At 32.3% G+C, this 20,360-nt stretch overlaps 1 pseudogene; it reads left to right on the top strand.

Moving 5' to 3' along the window:
• LOC149557905 (LRR receptor-like serine/threonine-protein kinase FEI 1) overlaps nt 1-6,669 on the top strand; it is a 29,028-nt pseudogene extending 22,359 nt beyond the window's left edge.
• The last annotated feature ends 13,691 nt before the right edge of the window (nt 6,670-20,360 follow it).

Here is a 20,360-nt window from a genome sequence, read left to right as displayed (position 1 = left end):
TCCACAAGATTTTGAATCCTTATAAGATGGCCACTTCCCATCCTCGTTTTTGTGATTCTGAAGGATTTTATCATTTGGCTCTGAGGCAGAGAATTAAGCTTGGTAAAATTGAGCATGAATTTTATTTTTCTGAAGACTTAATAAGGAATGAATCCTCCTTGTAGGAGCAAGAGACTAGGAAAGAAAAGTGGAAATTCTTTTCTAAAATTTTGGATTTCATTCATTGTTTTGATCCAGATTATAGTCCTTTGGATGATGCAGTTACAAATGTAGATAAGATGAGAAAACTTATGAATAATTTTCCTAAAATAATAGAGGCAATGAATGAAAAGAAGCAATTCTTTATTAGGTTCTACCCGGATAAGGCTAGGGAAGTAATGGGAAGATTGGGTTTTACTCCCAATATAAGGGTAGGTCAATTAATTGTCCAAAAAAGGCCAAGATATACTATTATTCAAAATAAAAAGAATACAGTGGACAAAGGCAAACAAATAATTGAGTCCACTAGTAGGGTTTTGGAAGAGAGGCCTACTGAGTCCTCCCCTAAGAGGAGGAAAATAATAAGGGAGGAGGATTCTCATGTTGAGGAGTATTCACCTTCACAGACCCCTTTGAGAATCGGGGAGGAGTAGCTCACTATTGGGCAAATTGAACAAATTGGATCACAAGGGGGAGTTTTTGTCACTCAAGTAGAGATCGATGAAGGGAACCCCCAAGAACCTCCTATGCCAAGCCTTGAGCTAATTGTAGCTGATTTTAGGGGAAGGGAATTGGACCCTATTTTGGAACAAGCTAGCCAGCAATTTTTGTCAAATGACAGTTTTGTAAGGTCTAGGGCTTTCCATCAATTTGCTTGGAAGGCAAACATCCACAATTTTGAGGAAAGATGTAAGAACATGAAAAAAAAGCATCCAGAAATGGATGAAGCCTCCATCCAAAACCAAATAAAGGAGAAAATGATGCAAGAATTCTAGAACTTTACCCCTGAGGAGGGAAGGCAAATGGTAGAAACTTCTAACATACTATTGTTGCCTAATTGGGATATTGCAGATGCATTGATTTTTAACTCTGTTTCTAATAGACTAGAGTTACAAGACCCAAATAAAAAGGAATTTGTAGGGACTGCTTTTAGTGATGATCAAGTTGCTCTTGTTATGTGGTCATTAAGAAGAAGATCCAGGATTGTATCAGCACATCCTGAAGGTTCAGGACTGATAGGGAATATTATTGTGAGGAGAGTTGTTGATACCTCACACGTATAGGCAGCCCACATGAATGTGGATTATTCTCATTTTTCCTTGGCTGCTGCTAAAAGGGAGGAAAAGAAAATGTTTGAATTACAAAGTAAATATGAGGCAGTTGTGGATGCCTACAATAAAGAGGTAAAAAGGAGAGTTGAGCTTGAGAACAAGCTACTAGGAAAATCCACCAGGCCTAAAATAACATACCCTCGCCCCTCTGTTGAACCTTTCAAATTTACCCGCCTCATTGAAATACCAGACACACCCCAAGGGCCATAGTATTACACTACTAAGGATTTTGAAGAAGAAAAGAGTAAACTGTGGGCCTTACATGTAGAGCTGGAATCTAAATATGAAGATAAACTAAGAACAGCTCTTACATATCTAGGAGACAAGGTTGAATGGCCACTAATCCATGATCAATTGGCCAAGGTGATTAACATCTGGGAGGAGTTAAAAGAAGATGATGACGCTCTAAAGCCTATTGTGAACAAATGGGTGAGAAGGGAGAAAGCATTAACCGTATTGTGTCTATCTGTTATAAATAATTCTTGTGATCAGATTTATAAAACCTTTGACATTGTTTTTGATCTTGCTGATTTTGATAGCAAAAGGATACATTTACAGAAGATAATAATAGGCTACTTAGACAAATATAAGAGCCAAAAATTCAATTTATTTCCTCATGCCCTAGATAAGAAAAATAGTTTGAAAAGAAAAGAGGAATGGGCCAAGGAACTTGATGATTTATTCTATTTAAGAATGAATCAAGTCATAAATGAAATAGGGCATGCATGGTGGGCCACCACAATAGAAGAAATGGTGAAAGCCAAAATATTCTTTGATTCTTTAAAATAGGAATTTTTTGATATTGATAATGAGGCTGATTATATAATAAAGAAATAGAAGGATATTTTGCAATTCAATTGGCCAGATGACACATTATTTGACAGGTGGATGGCAGAAATGGCTTCTAGTGAACAATTTGATGTAGATGAAACTGACAGTGATGAGGTGCATGGTGAGGAAGTCCAAATCATTGATACCATCACTACTCAAACCCAATCAAAAGAAGAAGACAAGAAAAACCTGTCACTTTCAGTTGCAGAACCGAGACCACAAGATGCCAATACAATTAAATAAAAGGAAAAGGTAGAAGTTGTCCTTACCATGCAGAGTGAAGGTGGTGGAAGCCTGCAAGTGGAGGTTAATGTGCCCTCATCAGAACAAGCTTCATCATTGGCTAATTTAGTAGTTACATATGAAGATAAATCAGATCAATAGCCAACTCAACAACATCAGAACATGTAACAGAAGCTAACCCACCGAAAGGAATGATTTGATTTCGATATCTTCTGTTACCCATAGTTTTGTCATTTTGTGATAAGTGTATGTAGATATTCCTTGTAAAAGACACCTATCAGTTTCTCTTAGCCTAAAGCTTGTTGTATTTCACACTATATAAGTGAAATTCTAGGGCAAGAGAAAAGGTCTAAATTCTATTTGCTAAGTGATACACTTAGTCTATTTTTGGTCCACCATTTTTGAGCAAAAATTCATGATGTATTTTCTCTGTCAGATCTTGAGAATACATGAATATAGAATGATCTGTGTTTCTTTCTAAATGTCATCTGAGTCTATTGTAAATTGTATACAATTTTCAAGGAAAATGAATACGAATTATGAACTATCCCCATATCAGTTCTTTCTGAACTTTGTCTCCTTTTGATTACTTGGTTATCTTGATGTTGTATAAGTAAAGGCTTGTGCAATTGAATGTAGTTCAATTAGGTTGTATAGCTAGTTATCATGGCTATTAATTCAATGGATTAAGTAAAAGCTTTGATGAATTTGATAAGGTTGTTGCTATAGTGGAAAGGATTTTGAATGATGATTTCTTATAAGAATTGCTGATAAAATTTGTTGTAAGGCAACAAATTAGATCTAGAGATTTGTAGTAGACTCTGAACCCCAATGGATTAGGCACTGATCAAATTTAATCTAGCTAAAAGAGAAATGTGTCACACATGATTGTCAAAATGCAGAATTATAATCAACTTTACTTTTATTTCTTGTAGATCTTCAAAGTTGGCCTCTACCTGTTTACATGGAATGTTTTAGCTTTAGTTAGCCATTATTTCTGAGAACATCTACAGACCTATAGAAGATTTTTGACCATATCTATTATATGGGATGTGTTTATTAAAGTATCAAGAATTGTACATGTATTGGAGAATTTGAGATGAGAATCAGAATGAAACTAAGATAATTCTCATAAAGTTTTGCCAGTCTTGTATCATCCCTGGGTATACCCACCCTGGTTTTGCAGAGCCAAAAGAGTAGAAAACCAACCTTGGTTTTGTAGAAGTTTGGCCCAAATGGTGTTCACATACAATTGATAATAAGAATTGGCTAGTCTTTAAACTGTGTGAGTATTGTCATCTTGGTATTAAGCATTTTGTTGCTTAGTAGTTTTAAAACACCAACAAGTTTGTTATTCATCCAAATGGAAACCCTTGTAGGAAGACCTAATTGCAATGTAACAATTAAATGTAATGGTGAAATATAGGAGAGAGATTATTTTGGTTGAACTAGAAGATAAATCATCTTCTAACAAAATGACAGAGACTTTTGGTGAAAGATCCAAAGTACATGAATTCAATTATAGTCTAGTAAATTTAGGTGTCATCTTCATCATAAGTTTTTGAAGATAGTCCAATATTTGTAGGTGTCATCTTCATCAAAAAAATTTCATGATAGTCTATTAGTTTGAGAAGTTTTCCATGGCATACTTGTAGTTAGAGGTGCATTGAAGACCTTTTATCACTACATGAGCTAGTAGTAGATGGTGATTATCCATTATCATCATCATCATCTAACATAGAATCACATGAATATCATGTTTTATAGGACACATGGCCTAGGTATTGAGGGTACAACTCCAAGCACTAAACACACCAGATTTCAAATTATTATCTTTATGTGTTGATGTTTAAGTTGAATGTTCTAGAGTTGAAGAGAGAAACACACTCAATTTTATTTTTCTTTTTGTTCTTTTTTTGAATATGAAACTGTTGTCTAAATGATACAATATAATTATGTATTATTAAAACAAAAATACAATAAAAATATGATACCAACACAACTATATTTATAAAACAAAAAAATTGTCATTATTATTTCTTCTAAGCTTTTACAACTATAGCTTCTGCATATACATTTCCTTTCTTTTCTTTCATTACTATAACAAAAAGTATAATAGTTGTTACAATAGACTAACATTCCAAATGATAAATCTACTTCTACACACTTTCAATAAAATGAAACATCAAGTACATTACATTCTTTTTACAACTAGACTCTTTTTAACACTTATCATCAAAACATCACTGAGAAAAAACACTTGAGCAAAGACTCTCCCATTTATATTACACAACAATGGCTGAACTTTGGCATGAAAAATAATAATGCTAGTAATAGTATTCACTTCCATATTCAATATTATCATAAAAACCTACAACAACAATACACATGTACCTATGGAAATATGCTCGAAGAGAAATCCCTCTCCTTGACCACCGGAGATGCAGGTGTGATTGGAGGTTGTGAATGGAACAGCTTTTGAAGTCAAGAACATCAGGAAGAATGAAAGAAAGACAATATCAAGAGTTTTGAACTACTATTCCACCCCCCCTATATTGATGCAAATGCAGGGCCCCCTTTTATATTATTCCCAGGGCTAGCAGGTGTCATTAAACAAGTGGGTGGAGAAAACTTGAAATGAAACTAGGCTCAGAAAAAACCATGCAAAAATGCTCCAAAAAGGTCAAATGAAATTGAGCATGAAAAATGTGATTGGGCAAATGTTTTTTGAACTTTGCAGATGTATAAGCCCTGTGTTGGTCAAAATTTTGACCAACACGGGTCTCATATGTAAAAAAATGAAATTTTTGCATTTACATTTCGACCACCCTAAATTTATTTAGTTGATGGTCAAAATTTTTGGACAAAAAATGATGTTAAATGTAGTAGTGTGAAGATCCCACACCTCTCAGCAATGTGGCATCTACTCCCAAGCAGATGATGAACCATGGACAACATTTCATTGCAAAAATGACCAGATGGTGGATTCGAAGCTAGGCCAATAAAAAATGAATAAGTTCTAGAGTTGTTGTCACTTAATGCAAAAATATATGAATGTCCTCTGTATTGGTTACCGACCATGAAAAGCATCCAAACAAGGCATCCAAGTGCCTCAGTCAAGGAATTTTAAGCATAGCATTCTCTTGGATGAAGTTATTATAATAAAACAATCAGACCTGAGAAGCATGTTGCATAAGGATCGAACAGGAGACTCCATCAACTCTTCATGAAAATAGGCTACATGGATTTATCCCTCCAAAGATTAGCAATTGCAAAGAGTTGCAAGCATTTCACTTGTGAGATGATTACCTAGAAGGTGAAGTTTCTATAGAGCTAGGTAACTTGACCCATCTTATGATTTTGGATCTATCAAGTAATACGTTGAAAGGGACAATTCCTCTATCAATTGGAAAGCTAAGCATGCTAAGATTATTTTTAAACCTCTCGACAAATTTCTTTGCAAAAGAGATCCCTAAAACTGGAGTAATGGGAGGTTTTACTAATATGTCATTCACTAGAAATCTAGACTTGTGTGGTTTGCAAGTTCAAAAGCTTTGCAAGGATACACTGGATTTTCTAGCTACAGCTCCTGATAACAACAATGGTATTGTTGATGGTGGCAGTGTTGTTAAAAAAGGGACTATGAGGAAAATGGCATGGTATTTGAATGGGCTCCTTATTGGAGCAATGGTTGCGATGGGTTTCATTTCTCACTATGATACTTGTATTTTTATGGGTCTATTTTTTACATAAGAAAGGAATCAGTGAGGAATACACTAAGATAGAACAGCTACCCAAACCCCAACTAGATAGAAAACTTGTTACATTCCATGGTGATTTATCATACACATCCCAAGAGATTATTAAAAGGATTGAAATTCTTGAAGAGAGTAACATCATTGGCTCTGAAGGCTTTGGGACCTTGTATAAATTGGTGATGGGTGAAAATAGTGCATTTTCTATAAAAAGAATTGACAAGTGTGGTGTGGCATCCAATCGCCAATTTCAAACAAAGCTAGAGATCTTGGGAAGCATTAAACATAGAAACCTTATTAATTTGTGGGCTTATTGTGTATTTCCATCAGCTAAAATGTTCATCTATGATTACTTGCTTTTGGGCAGTTTAGATGAGTTTCTACATGATAGTAAACAACCTGCATCATCTCTAAACTGGAATGCTAGATTGAAGATAGCACTTGGAGTAGGTCAGGGGTTGTCTTATCTGCATCATGATTGCTATCCTAGAATTGTCCATCATGATATAAAGGCACTTTTGGCTATTTAGCTCCAAAGTACTTGCAAAATGGATGGGCTCCAGATAGCATATATAGCTTCAACTGCATCTCCAAAAATCACATGATTCACTAGTGTCGGTACCTTTGAGAGCGCAATTTGATATTGACTGGCATCATAAGTATTCCATTGTATTCATAGCAACATTACTCTACATAACCCCACATGTAGGCTATTTCATTTGGTGAGAAATGGTGACGCGTAGAGGAAGGTCGAGTTCATTTCCCCATGGGGTGCGTTCATTGGTCAGCACACATGGAAATAGAAAAAGCTCATAGGAATTGTTTTATCTTCATTACTCCTACGCAGGACATTTGTAATGATAGAGAATTAAGGATGGTTGCCAAGACAATAACATTAACACCTAATCCTATCTCTTCAAGTGAATGACAAGCAGTTATGACCAGGGTTTCATTCTAGTGGCTAAGTAAAGGTGAACTTTAGAGCAATATTAGAGGCCAAGCCTAATTTCTTTCTCATATATGAATACTCTATGTCTTGGAAGTAAAGCTTCATGTTTTTATTAAGATAACCACATGGCAACATAAAATTTGGAAAACTCTTTATGTAGAGCCGTATGGTCCAAAGCAATGAAGACAGTTGGAACTCTCATGAACCTGCAACATTTAGATTTAAGGCCATTGCTTTTAGTTATGGAGACACTTTTTAATGATTTGGTTATTAAAACAAAAGTCTCAAGTCCTCGGCAACGGCGCCTTCCTTTCATCAATAAGGTTAAAGGTGGCATTCCTATCGAGTTTTAGAGAGGACTGTGTCAGATCAATATGACTCACAATTTTTCTTCTAATATGCCGAAGTATATTAATCAACATCAACAACGCATAAAAATTGGGTTTTCAAGATCATTGATATCTTGCTCGAATATTTAGAGCCGCGGCAATCCACATGTTTATTTGGAAAAATGATAACAAGGATGATAATATAAATTGCAAATAGATTCATATAAGAGAAAAGCCAAAAACTATCCTCAGGCATGATTTGTTAAATGGAAATCTAATTGAGATACCCTGAATGCAAATCTGGAGACAACTGTCCATTCCTTATAAAGGAAGTTAATGCAACGCTAAAAGGAAGGATAATAAAATGTTGATTATAAATAAAACAGGAGGCACATATTAAAGGACAAAAAGTGAAGAGATAAGTTTTCTTGAAAGAATTAGTTATAGGAACTGAATAGGGATTGACAACAGGGGAGAATAAATAAGATAGCATCAACAAAGAAGAGGTCTTCTTCTTGGCTGCATACAGTCAAAGAGCTGGACTAGAAGAGAGGGCATTTTAGTTTAGATATTTCATTTCATTGTAGGTAGAGGGTCAAAAAACTTGCATTTGGAGCAGAAGTAATTCTAGTTGCTAGCTTTACTTCATGTTTTTTGTGCCATTATTAGTTCATTTGCATTTGAATAGAGAGAACAATTATATGTGAAGCTGTAGTTGCTTATTGGATTCCATTTCATGTTGGTAATTGCAGTAAAAGTAATACCATTTACCTTTCATGTATGATTCTTCTCCTCTTCATTCAATTATTTAGATGCATCTGAATAGAAAGTACAATTGTATGTGGAACTGTAATTCCTACTTGAATTCCATTTCATGTTAGTAATTGCAGCATACGTAATTCCATTTACTATCCATGTCTAATTTTGTTCCTATTCTCCTTAGTAGGATATGCATTCTTAGAATAGATAGATTTAGGTTAGAAGATAGACTTTATGATAATCTGTGATCAACATTCCATTGGGGGTTATAGTTTATCCACTCTTATCCTTGCCTAAATTGTTTGTTTCTACAAACAATTTGGTTAAAACCATAAGAGATAATCTGGTGATCAATAAGAAAAACATATTCATTGAAGATTAAACACAATCAGGGAGTTGTACTTGTCAATTCGGGCAGTGATAGAAGACTTACACTGACCTAATATTTGGTGACATTCTTTGTTCTCTCACCTTGGGTGCTGAAAGAGTCAGAGATTGTGAATCTAACGAGAGGAAAAACTATTAACCAATAGACTCAAAGACCAATACTTTACTTTGGTCAGCATAGACCAAGTACCTTTTCAAAGTGCATAGATTTCACATGTAAAATGTTCAGTAGTGTCGATTAGTTTTTCTTACCTATCCTCATAAATGACTTGATCTAGAATGCGCATACATTTTATTATAAATTCAATGGCTTAGTCTAGTTTTTCAATGTCAAGTTTGGAAGTATTCTAATGTGAATTACATTTGATATGTGTTTGATGTGTTCTATTTCATATGTGTTTTGAAAAATAACTATATAGATTTCTTGAAGGAATACACAAACCATGGCTTGCAAAACTTGTCATATTCAAGAATAGCCTTGCTTGATAAACTAGGGGCTATGAAACAATATTTAGTAAGCTCTAATATGAAACAATAGGAAAATCCATATACCAGACTTCAATTACCATATTTATATATTATAAAACATAAATGATCTGAAATCTATATACTAATGTGGAACAACCAAATTTATTTATAGAAGGTTAACATCTGAAGAAATGGGCTAAAGGAAGTGGGAAAAAAAGTGCAATTATTATTCACATAAGTTTTTTGTTTTTGGCATAGTGTGAAAGCTGAAGGAGTAGCTTCTATAGTCATTTTTTTATACTAAATAAAGTGAAATCACCAAAAAAAACATCCATTTTCTGCCCTATTATGTTTTCCATAACCAAAAAACTTAAGGAGAAATGATCAGAAAATAAACAAATAGAACTTGTCAACCACCAAGTGAAAGTAAGAGCTCTATAAAAATAAGGATCTAATACTAGGGATTAAATTTTATGTTGTTTGAATAGCACAAGTACTCTATATACCAAAAACCAATGATAGTAAGATAATCAAGAAAAATTTATATACCTAGCACAAACCCAATACAGTTCATGCATTAGACATTCACAAACTTTAAAGCCACATTTGTGATAATTGCATTCATACTTGTGATGTCTAGCATTCAAAATTCAACATAATATAAGAAAGATTTTTATTTTTTGTTCAAAGGACAATCTAATCAAATTGATACATATGCACCCACAACATCTATGTTGAAGATTGAGGTACTTGAAAATCATATTTTGTTATTTTGTCAATTTGTTCTATGAAAATTGCACTTACAATATTTTCAAATTGGTTTTATTTGTTTGATAACACGTCTTATAGGAGTAATAGCTAATATATGTAACCTTATGTTTACAGGAAGTTGGACAAGGTGGGGGTGTACTAACTTTAGGTTTTTTTTTAATCACTTCTTCATTAGCATGTACTCACTGTATTCCAGGTTCTCAATTCGTTTCCTTGTTCTAAAAATGAAATATTTTATTTGAGATTCCTTATGAGTTTAAGATAGAGAAACATGTTCTAGAAGTTAACTTCCCTCTAATTCACTTGCCTTTGAGAACTAGTCTTCAAGTCCCTATATAATTTTTGGTTGGGTAGTATGTAGTAGTGAGTAGATATTTGACATATATATGAGCAAGAGTAAAATAATAGTAAATAAGTTATTTTTTCATACAATTTATGTCTTTATGTTAAAAAATCAAATAGGGGATGACACAATAAGATTAGGGAAAAGGTTCTTTATGATGGATTTTGATTTGGATATGGAAGTTATCTAGCCATAGGAGGACTTGTCAATTTGTTTTAGGTCTACAAATCCATGAACCTGCAAACTATTATTGCTTGAGTATCTTCAAGTTCAAACATTTGAAATTGGAATAGTTAATTTATGAAACAACTAAAACTCAATCTCCATTTTCTCCTTGAAGCAAGAAACACCATTAGATCAATAAAAATTAAGGTATCTTCTGGTATCAATTCTGATAAAGAAAATTTAGAAAACGAAGAAATCATGAAAGTTTGAACAAAATCAATTACAAAATATGGTCTATGACATTGTGCTAAAATGGTAAAAGAATCTTTCCATCATAAGATTTAAACAAAAAGAGAGATATCTAGCAAATAAGTAGGTGTCAAGCATCTTACTAAACTAATGAGAACTATTATATGTAACTGTATAATGATTCAAGAGATGTTGAAGTTAAGACTCACAATCATTATCAACTATTACCTATTTAGAAAATTTAATTTTCCCTGGTCATACAATAATGGCTAGAATTGCCACAAAGACATTGTCTATGCACCCAACTTAAAAAATGGAAAGGAATACCTGAGCCTTTGGAGAATATACCTATCAAAAAGTGATCTATAAAATGATTATAGATATACATTTAATGCTGATATTGTGAGAAATTTGCTTTGAAGATTTTAGAAATCTTCATAGTTATGCCTAGTATAGCTAGGAACAATCTCTTGGGTAAAATATACATCTATTGTACGATAAGTAGTTTGAGCTCCCTAATGTAATTTGCAAAATATGATAAACATCTACGGAAGCCACGTAAAAAGGATTAATGAATTCTAACTTTGTGTGGGAATTTGTGACTAATTTGATGTCAATATTTCTTATCATTAATCCGCTAGAGCGAAAAATCTTGTTGCACATCATATTTACAGCATTGGACATTGACAATGTTCCTTTTGTTGTTTTGAAGGTCACATCTTCCATTTGCATTGTAGAATTCTTCTATGACAAGGCTTTCCTTAAGATCTCTAATCTTTACTCCTATTGCTTGGATTTCTAAGGAGTAGGTTAATGCAAGGTGGGGTTGTTTATTGTCCCAAAATTACCACCACAACATTTATGCATTTCATGATAGAAATTATCTAAAACATGAGGGAAAATACGTAATTTATCCATATTTTATGTAAAATTTGATACCACCACATTTGACCAATAGAATAGTAATATGTTAGGGTTAATATCTAACTACGGGTGCTTGAACACAAAGCTATACATGTACACAAGGAAAGCTAAACAACTGCTAGAATGAATCATATCGAACTACTAAAATAAACAGTCACAACTCTAATATGTGCATACTCTACACTAAATACAAACTTGCCCTATTAAATGACCCCAACTCATGACAAATAAGGAGTAATGGAAAAGCTCAACAAAAGTTGTTGAATTTATGTCAAAAAAAGTTATTAATATTATAATATGGGTGAACTTGAGCAAAGTGACCAAATTTTTCTTTCAAAACCATATGTGTAGATATAAAAATTAAGTACAACATGTCTAATATTTTGTAGATATACACATTAATTAGACCAACTTTTTTTTTTCAAAACCATATGTGCAGATATAAATATTAAGTAAAACATGTCCAATATTTTTACAAATATACTCATTAATTACACCAATTTTTTCTTCCAAAACCATATGTGTAGATATAAACATTAAGTACAACATGTCCAATAATTTTGCAAATATATTTTCCTATGAAGAAAGACCACACCTGACAATATGAACCTAGAATAAAATAATAAGAGAATTGCTAGATTATGGTCTAAGTTCCAACGAAAGTTTGATAAATGTAATTGTCCTTACAAAAAGTGTAAGGGCTTAAAGCATCGAAGAATTCTAATCACAAAACCTAGAGTCATTATAGGCAACATGGTGACATTGAAGGTGGCCAAAATTTTCATCGATTGTTGAATGTAGATTTCCTACTAGAGGAAAATGGAGGTGTGAATATCCAAGCTGAGGATAACACTCCCGTGGAAGATGATAATGTGCCAGAGGACATGATTGAAGAAGATGATATCTGTGCAGCTAATGAAGATGCTCACAATGATGGTACTAGTACATCTGATAATGATGATGAAAATGGTCTTGATATACCTATACTTGAGAAGGCACACAAGCCCCTATATGAAGGCTTCCAAACAACTCTTCTCTCTACTATAGTGTTGTTGGTGAACTTGAAGGTTACGAATGGTTTATCCAATGTAGCAATGTCATGTATGCTAAGGTATGTCATTTTTTGTCATCTTGAATAATTTTTTTTCTATTAAGATAGTTTAGAAATAGTTACAAGTATAAAGCTGAGCCTTGGAATAAACATATTGGTCACACCCCCATTACATATACAATTACAAAATTTGGGGGGTGATAGCAAACGAACTACAACTTAAACTAAGTCACAAAGTTATATAGCCATTTACATATATGCCAAAAAAGGAACTATAAAGGAGAATGCAATCTAATCCCAGCCATCATTGTGGCTGCCTTGTTCATAATGGACTGCAGGAATCCCTTCAAAAGTCTGAATCTCATCAACTCAGGCCTCTTCTTCCCCTCCAACCAAAGCATTACTCTAGTTGGAATCATTGTTAAGTTGCAGCCCATTGATCATATTGTTCAAGTCTTCCATCTCAATGAGGGCTAGAAAGCTTTGAAACTCATCAATATAGTTTGTAGCTTGCACTTTATCTTTATTAATCATTAGGCTACCTTCTTGCATTAGAACCATGAATTCACTCCTAGAAACGTGGAGCACTAAAGCAACCTATGACATGATATTAAAATGGGTGAGCTTAAAATTAAACTCAATAAGTTTTCTTCTCTCAGCCTAAAAAATTGCTTTGTTCTTGTCCTTCCAAAGAGTCCATAAAACCTCAATTGTATGATCAAACCAAAAAATATTAATTTTAGAATCAAATATTTCTACATAGCCTGCAATAATTTCAGTCCAAGAGATACTAGACTTGCAATTCCATGGACAAGGCGAACCAAGAAAAATAGCCTAGATCTTACGGGCATAAACACATTCAAAAAATATATGCTCAAAAGACTCATCATCTTGAATGTTAGCATACCATTACTATTCATTATATTAACAATTCATAATTGTTATTATAGGTTGATAGGTGAGTTTTTGTTACCACCATCAAACATTCTATCTCATTTGTATCGAGAATTATCTGCCATTATGAATCAAACTGGAATGAAGTATCAGACAATACATGCATTTCCCAATAATCACATTCTATATCATAAACAACATGAATTTGTAACAGAATTCCCTAATTGTCATATTAGTAGATATCAGTCAAATAAAATAACAAAAAAGGTGCCTCACAAAGTTCTTTGGTACACTCTCATTATTCCATGTCTTCAACAATTATTTAAGCGCACTAGCTTGGTAAAATTTATGGATTATTGTGCATGCAATAGAATTCAAGATGACCTTATGTGAATGCCTACAAATGGTTCTACATTTAAAGAGATAAAAGAAACATGGCCACACTTTAAAGAAGAATCTTGTAATCTCAAGCTTTAATTGGCAGTGGACGGTGTCAATCCATTTGGAGATATGAGATTTGTTTACTCAGTGTGGCCTATTTTTTTATTAACAATAACATTCCTCCTTAGATGTCCATAAAGAGGAAGCACATAATTTTATCAATGATTGTACCAAATATTTTTTATTTAATAGTTATCTAAATTAATTTATAAATAGTGCATGAAAATGGTCATAATAATTATGTAATGTTTGTGTTTCTTCTATTACTAGTTAAGTGCCTAGTTAAATATATGAATGTGTATATTGAACCCCTTATTGATGAATTGTTGAAGTTGTAGAATAGGGTCACTATGTATGACATCTCTAGACCAATAGGACAAAGACAATTTTAATTTTATGCAATTCTTGTATGGACAATACATGATGCCCATGGGTTAACTCATTTTTGTGGTATGTTATATTGTTAAGGTCGCATATTTTTGGTATGTTATAGTGCTTAAACATTATTTGTGTATGCATATGTTGTACCATGATAATTGTATATGTTCTTTTAGGTCTTTAGAAAAAGGTAAAATTTGCATGTCTAGTTTGTGGTCCGGAGATGAAATCTCATCATTCAAGAAGTGTAGGAAAGTAGGTGTTTGATGAGTTTAGGAACTTTCTCCATAATAATCATAAGTATCGAATTACTAAAAAAAAAAAATTAACGGGAAAGAAGAGACAAAATCAAGGCTACAAAGAATGACACCTCATCGATGGAAGTTAGAATATGATCAACTAAATCACTAAGGTAATATCTAGTTTGTGGTCTAAAGTTTGAAATTTATATTTTGATATTTTCTTTTATTTAGTAATGATGTAATTGATGCTCATGAAGGTCATCAAGGCATCAATGACCAACTTCCTAGAGGAATAAAAAAGTTATCCTACTCAATTTAGTAGGTTACTATACTATAAGGATCTCCCAATTGTGCATTTGTTTGATGCTATGCATATGGAAAGAATGTAATAGAGATGCTATAGAAAATATTGGATGGAAGGCATGATAGAGAAAAAATTGTCAAAATTTGTACTAACATTTATGAATCCAATCATGCACTGAAATATTTCATTGAATCAAATAGAAATGGAGACTACATAAATACAAATACCCTTGGTTATTAATGGAGCAACAAATTGATGCATTAAAATAAGTCATTAAAAAAATCTCCACAGGATTTGCTACAAATATAAGCACTCTTGTATCAAAGGAAAGTGATTTTGGGCCAAGGTTGAAAATACATGATTGGCATACCTTCATCAAGGTAAGTCATATTCCCTATTTATAATATATTTATAAATTTGCATGTATTACCCATTGTATTATTTCATAATATATTGAAATGATCATTTTTTAATGATTGCAATACGTCCTACCTCTATCCCTCCCACACTAGTTTGACAACAGTATTAAAAAAGTTATATATGATCTTCAAAAATACATGAGGTTAGAATTGTTATTTCTTAAATTTTTGCACATATATTATATTTATGACTTGCTTTACTTTTTATGTAATCTATTGTATAATTTTATTTGAAATCTTGTTCGTATGTTCTTGTGTGTTGAATCTCTTTTAGGTGGTTATCACCTAAAAATATTGATAAAAAATATATAAAATATTGGAAGAGAAAAATTCCACAACTTATGTGTGAAATAAAAAAGCGTCTAGCTTCAACTTTTTTCAATGCTCAAGAACTTTACCTCATACATGAAGTTGGAGAGATTAAATTGTACAAACTAAGTCAATATGGATGGTTGAAAGGCACTTGAAAATTATAAAGGACTTAGTTTGAAAAAGATCATGTCTTGAGGGTTCTATGGTAGAGGAATATATGGTATACCAGACCATGGTGTACATTAGTGAATATCTTCCAAAATTTGCAACAAATATCCATGTAAATCACATTTGGGATCCCAACTCTATTTAAAAAATTGAAGGGGAATACCTAACGGGAAAAGGTAGATTAAGGAGTATGAGAAGTAATTATAAGTTATTTTTTGTAGTTAATTAATTCTCATCCATCATCAATATAAGTTATTTCTAGCTGGTCTAGTTATTTGCTTTATAGTTGGTCATGAGTGGGATGCACTACATTTGTATATTACAAACAATCTTGATTGGATGATGGTATGGATTCAATAGTCTCAAGAAAATGGTTGCTTCTTAACATGGAATAGTGTTGCATCATTGGTTAAAAAATCTCATCGTAATGGAAATCCCAAATGTTACGCCAATGGTACTTGATCTAGCATATTCTTAAGAGATAGAAAGGTACACAAAAGATTACTAATCATAACTCATAAGTTTAATATCAACTTACAAATTGATGCAAATAATTTATGACATGTTTGAATAATTGTAGATCAAACACCACAAAGATGTTTACTACCATGGTAGTAAATTTTGCATTAAAAATTCAGACTAAACAAAGAAAATTTGTGATTCCAAGATATGTGTAGTCTTCGTTGTCACCAATATTTTGTCTAGAAATAACATACATCCTCAACAATCTAAAAATTGATACTATGAAATTTTGGATGATATACTTGAGTGTGACTTTAATTCATTCAAATTAGTTTTATTTTTCATCAAATGGTACAAGCTACAGCTGAATCGAAATGATCCTGATAGGATTGTTATTGAACATGATAGTGGATTTATAATAATTAATACAAGGTAATTTGAACCAGTTGGAGATGAGCCCTATGTTCTTCCAAGCCAATGTGAGAAAGTGTTTTACTTTGGCATTCCGCACAAACTAGTGGTCATTTTTTGTTAGACATGATCCAAGAGCAATGTCGGTAAAGTATAATGTGATGGAAAAAGAAGATACTAAAAAATTAGAAAATGAAGTAAATGATGATAACGAATGATTGTTACACAATAATGATGATGATGATGATGATGATGATTCTGGTGATGTTGATGATGATGGTGATGATGGTGATCATGATCATGATCATACAATGATGATCAAGGCGATGATGATCATGATGATGATAGTCATGATAATAGTGATGAAGATGATGATGATGGTGATGAAGATGGTGGTGGTGACAGTGATGATCAAAGTGACAAGTATGATGATGGTGATGATGATGACATGGATGAAGATGATGATTAATGAAATATATGTCAAGTTACAATCAATGACAAGTAGAATGGGGCCATGATTTATATATAGAAATTTGTTTGACTTTTATATTTTTATAATTAACTTATTATGTGTTGAACTCTACTACCAAGGAGTATATACAATGATATTGCATAGCTACCACACATAAAGTAGAGGTAAGGAATTATAAAATATACAATGATTTTGATTAATGCATCATGTAATTTTTGTCTTCTACATAATTTGTAGCATATAGAGCATTGTAAGTAAACAACTTTTCATTCATTATAATTGGGTGAATTTGATGAGCGAGGTGACCAACTTTTTCTTTCAAAACCATATGTATAGATATAAACATTAAGTACAACATGTCTAATATTTTTGTACATATGCACATTAATTAGACCAAATTTTTGGCTAAATTAAGATAAATGATTTACATATGCAAGCTATTCAATGCCTTTGACCAAGATCTTACACAATTACATGGATCAATAGGTATAAGTCAATAGACCCTATAGATACAATTTTTTATTTGCATATCTTCTCTTTACTATCAACATCAACTTTAATTCCAGTATGTATCTCATTTTATGGATTGTAGGTATCACCAAATAGGTATTTGTCTAATCTATCTTCTTTAAGTGAGGAAAATGCACGAATAGAAGACAAAAGTGAGACATCTAGTAGGTCTAAAATAAGGAGATCAATTAGAAGTCAAAAGACTAGAATAAAATTCAACAAATGAATGCAATTTTCTCTTGCTGAGGGGGGGTCATGTTCTTATGATAATGAGAGTGAAGGCAATAGGAAGGTTCCCTTAAGGTACACACATCTTTAGAAAGAATAGGTACCCAAGAAACTACCTCCAGTTAACACTGATATATTTGTTAATGAAAGGATATATCACATAGCTCCATCTTCATTACATGTTTTGGGCCTATTTTCCATGGATGATATAAAGGTCTATTACAACAAAGTTATTGAATTGATGGATTATGTAGGACCTTGTTACAGTTACAACAATTGGATGTAGATTATGTAATATTAAAAAAGTATGCATAGGTATGCATTGTCACCAAATTATATACAACGTAAAGAAAATGATCAAAATAAAAAGTTCAATATGTATATTGATGGAAGGCAAAAAGCAACAAGGAATATTATAGGATTTATAAATAGTTCTTGACCTATGTCAACTAATAAGTGGTCGAATTGTATATTTGAGGCACGCAAGGGAAATCATGTTTTTGTATGTGCAATAAAATCAATAAGTGTAGGGCAAGAGCTTCTGATAGATTACAATTTGAATAGTGTATATACAAAAAAATTCCCTATCATGGGATTGGTAAGTATATCATTAAAACCAATTGCCTCCAATTAATATTGACTCCAATATACAATGTACTATTTTATTAATAATTTTTTTGGTAATCATTGTTGATTGCTAAGAATTACTAATCTTTTTCGTAGGGGAACATGGATAGACAACCACCCATAGGCTGGGTTTCACCATCTCGCACACCTTCTTCAACGAAGGTAAAACTCAATTATTGTAATTGTTCAAATTATATAGAAACAAATGTCATATTATTATGTTCTTTTCTTTATGGATTTAGAGTTATTTTGATGGAATTTTACTTATATTGATGTCAAAACTTAATACTTATTAATAGGGAAAAGCTAAAATGATAACAGATCAAATGTGATCTAAAACATGAGTGTCATTTTTGGATGGCATCACCCTTAGTGTTGACCCCATGTTCATGGCCTAGCAACTCATACAAAGATACAATTATGAAATTATTAGCATTATCATCAAGAATGACACGGGTTAGGAGACAGAGGCACTAAAAGAAGAATTGGTCCATAGAATCAAAACTTTGAAGGTAAGAAGTAATTAACTCTCATGCAATAATATAAGTTCAATAGATGTTTATATTTTATAGTATATTTTGGATCATGATCTAAAATATTATGTGTTCTTCTACAACAATTTTTGGCACCTATGATACCATGTGGTGAACATGGTGATGGTTGTAGTGCACAACCTTCATGTAAGTAACACTTTTTCTTTACAACATTACTGAATATTATAGTATTAATACACCATTGAGTTTATTTAAGGCAGATTCAATTATGACTAAGTGTTATTCCATACTTGGGTCTCTATTTGAACTAGTTTAGGATGTGCTTGACTATGAAAAGTGAGAGTGTTATGACCAACGAGTTCAACTAAGAACTATTTGCATCCTCCTTTTTTGAAATAATATAATTATCTTAATTTAGAATTTAGTGATTGAAAACTCCCACTGTTTTAAAATAGATGTCAGACTAGTGAAATTCATATCATATCACATATTATCTTCTTTCAACCCTCTTTATAATATCCTTCAAAAGTCACAAGAATAATGTACACATGTTAACCAATTCTAGATACATCTAGATTATTGTTGCAAGAACAATCAATGTTTTTTTTTTTTTTTGAAAAATACCACTTCACCTATTCTATTAATTTTAATAAAATAATTCATTTAGAGTTAAAATTAATAGAGTCAACCAAGTAACCTAAATTTGAATTCCTTAGAATTTGAATATATCTAATATGCTTTCAGCAATATTGTAAGTGACCATATGTAAAGAAATAGAAGTTTAAGATGTCTTATAAAAGTTTGTCATTCTAATATAGAATAATATTAGAGGTATATGATGTCTCATAAAAGTTTAAAATTCTAATATAAAAGTAACATTAGAGGTAGGTACCAAAAATATATTAAGACCAACAAAAGTTATTTAATGCACTAATGTGTTTCAAAAGTTAGGTATACGAGCAAGGTCAATTATGTGTGTTGGCATCAGTAGGTGGACCATTTTGAATGTAGTGGAAAATAAATTGATCCATCTTATCTAACCTGGTCCTTGTGTTTGTGTTAGTAACCTTATGACTATTATGGGTATATTTGTTTGATTTTTTAGCCCATCCTACTTAGTGTTGAAATAGGACATCTAATGTTGAAAGTGAAACTAGTGTAGCATTGTTTGTTTTCATCAACATTATAACACTTAACTTTTATTTTCGAATGCTTCCAGCTAGTATCCCATTTGATCTTTATCCATTGCAATATTGTTTGCTAATAATATTGTATTTTTTAGCTCATGATGAAGTGTGAATCCCTCCTTCAATTGTCACTCCAATATTGTCGAGTTCATTGTCAACAATAAGGAGCATGCAAACATCCTCGACTATGCCAAGTACAATTGGTAAAACCTTGTTTTGCTATATTTTGTAATGTGCTAGTCATGCATTATTTTTCTTTTGGGTGGATTTTATATTT

Source organism: Cupressus sempervirens, chromosome 5, assembly GCF_028749045.1.
Source record: "Cupressus sempervirens isolate cs-2001-9-10 chromosome 5, ASM2874904v1, whole genome shotgun sequence".
In the NCBI taxonomy this organism is placed as follows: Eukaryota; Viridiplantae; Streptophyta; class Pinopsida; order Cupressales; family Cupressaceae; genus Cupressus; species Cupressus sempervirens.
This window is presented reverse-complemented; position numbering and strand designations above follow the sequence as displayed.